General features: G+C 35.7%; 1 pseudogene; it reads left to right on the top strand.

Moving 5' to 3' along the window:
• The first annotated feature begins 277 nt into the window (after positions 1-277).
• On the top strand, positions 278-1,044 carry LOC702061 (ATP synthase peripheral stalk subunit b, mitochondrial pseudogene; annotated as a pseudogene).
• The last annotated feature ends 1,582 nt before the right edge of the window (positions 1,045-2,626 follow it).

The raw sequence follows: 2,626 nt of genomic DNA, 5'->3' as shown, positions 1-2,626 counted from the left end.
ACAATCCACAACCAACAACAGCAGAATACACATTCTTCTTATGCGCATGTGAAACATTCTTGTGCATGTGAAACATAGACCATACTCTGGGCCATAAAACCAGTCTAAATAAATTTAAAAGAATTTAGGTCATACAAAGTCTATTCTGTGACTACAGAGAAATAAAATTTTTAAAATGACTAACGTAGAAATCTCTAGAAACCAAAGATTAAAAGGCAAATTGGCTCTGGTTGGAATCACAGGGATGCTAAGACCACTGCCTAGGCCTTCGCTGACCATGCTGTCCCAGGTAGCACATTCTGCCACTGCCATGGTGGCCCCCTCTCTTAAGAATACAGCCTTAGTAGGTCCAGGGATATTGCAGGCAACAAAGACCTTCCATACAGGGCAGCCACGCCTTGCCCCTCTACCACCTCTTCCTGAATATGGAGGAAAAGTTCATTTGGGGCTGATCCCTGAGGAATTCTTCCAGTTTCTTTATCCTAAAACTGGTGTAACAGGACCCTTTGTGCTCAGAACTGGGCTTATCTTGTGTGCTTTATCCAAGGAAAAATATATGATTATCCCAGAGACCTTCTCTACCGCATCAATAGTATGCTTACTTGTCTATATAATATAAAAATATGGTGCCTCTATTGGAGATTTTGCTGAAAAATTCAGTGAACAAAAAATTGCCCAACTAGAAGAGGTAAAGCAGGCTTCTATCAAACAAATCCAGGATGCAGATGATTTGGAGAAGTCACAGCCAGCACTCCTTCAGAAGCGCCATTACCTTTTGGATGTGCAGAAAAACAACATTGCTATGGCTTTGGAGGTTACTGGGAACAACTGCATAGTGTATATAAGTAAGTAAAGAATCACCTGGACTATCATATATCTGTGCAGAACATGATGCTTTGAAAGAAACGAGAACACATGATAAATTAGGTAGAGAAGCACGTGGTGCAGAGCATCTCTGCGCAGCAGGAAAAGGAGACAATTGCCAAGTGCACTGCCAACCTAAAGCTGCTGGCGAAGAAGCCTGAAGCACAGCCAGTTATGTAAATGTATCTATCCCAATTGAGACAACTGGAAATAGTTGATTGACTAAATGGAAACTAGTCTATGTGACGAAATATTTCTGTATTGTATTTTTGTATTCTGCATTCTGTATTTTTAGGAGAGATAAACTATAACTTCAGTAGAAGTTACCTCTCCTAAAAATGAAAAGGTTGTTTCATATAGTGAGATAACTAAATCTATTGTCCCTATTGTCCAGTTAGATGTTTCTCGTCCTTCTTACTCTGCATTTCAGTTGTTCCATGATCACTTTTGAATAAGCAGTTTGCCTTTATTAAAACTTGCTGCCTGACTCAAGATTACCAAGCTATCGTTTAAACTTGTAATTAAGTATACCTTCTTGCAATATAGTGATAATTGAATGAAAAAATGGCGAATTGAATTGGAAAGTATTTTAAACTGAATGAAAATGAGAAGGCAACATACCTAAATTTGTAGAATACCACAAAAATACAGAAAAGCTTTGGTTCATTGAGAAAAATCTATAAAAGTGATACTAATCAGAAAAACACAAATTATCAATATGAGAAATGATAGAGGAGACTTCCCTACAGAAACTACATATAATAAAAGAAAAATATGGGCCAGGCACAGTGGTTCACGCCTGTGATCCCAGCACTTTAGGACGCCAAGGCGGGAGGATCACGAGGTCAAGAGATGGGGACTATCCTGGCCAACATGGTGAAACTCTACTAAAAATACAAAAATTACCTGGGCATGGTGGTGCACACCTGTATTCCCAGTTACTCAGGAGGCAGGAGAATCACTTGAACCCAGGAGGCAGAGGTTGCAGTGAACCAAGATCGTGCCACTGCACTCCAGCCTGGGTGATAGAGCGAGACTTCGTCTCAAAAAAAAATAAATAAAAAAAAAATTAAAAAAAAAAATATATATATATAAAATAAATGGAAAATATGAAAAAATATGAATTTCCTGCTAATAAATTCCACAACTTAGATGAAATAAACAAATTTCTCCAAAGACATAAATGACCAAAACTCACTGAAGTACTTAATCTGAACAATTCTATATTTATTAAAGAAAATCAATGTGTAACTAAAAAAATCTTCTCACAAAGAAAACCCCATGCCAACATGTCTTTCCAAAATTTAAGGAAGAAATAATATGTATTGTTACATGAACTCTTCAAAAAATTGAAGGGTTTGAATTCTCCCCATCTCAATTTATAAAGTTAGCATTACCCTGATACCAAAACCAGACAAAGACATCAATTAACACACAAAAAAAAACCCAAACCAATATCCCTCATGAACAAAAATGCAATTTTTTAAATTTAACAAATCAAATCCAACAATATATAAAAATGATAATACATCATGAAAGAGTGGGATTTATCTCATGAAAACAGTGTTGGTAAACTATTTTGGCTTAACATTTGAAAATCAATCAACTTAATTTATCTTATTAATACACTAAAACATAAAATCCATATGATCATCTCAGTAAAAGCATAAAAAGCATTTGAAAAAACCCAACATAAATTTCTGATAAAAACTCTCAGAGAAATAGGAATAAAAGAAAACTTTATCAACTTCATAAAAGACAT

This window comes from Macaca mulatta, chromosome 4 (genome assembly GCF_049350105.2).
Source record: "Macaca mulatta isolate MMU2019108-1 chromosome 4, T2T-MMU8v2.0, whole genome shotgun sequence".
NCBI lineage: Eukaryota > Metazoa > Chordata > Mammalia > Primates > Cercopithecidae > Macaca > Macaca mulatta.
This window is presented reverse-complemented; position numbering and strand designations above follow the sequence as displayed.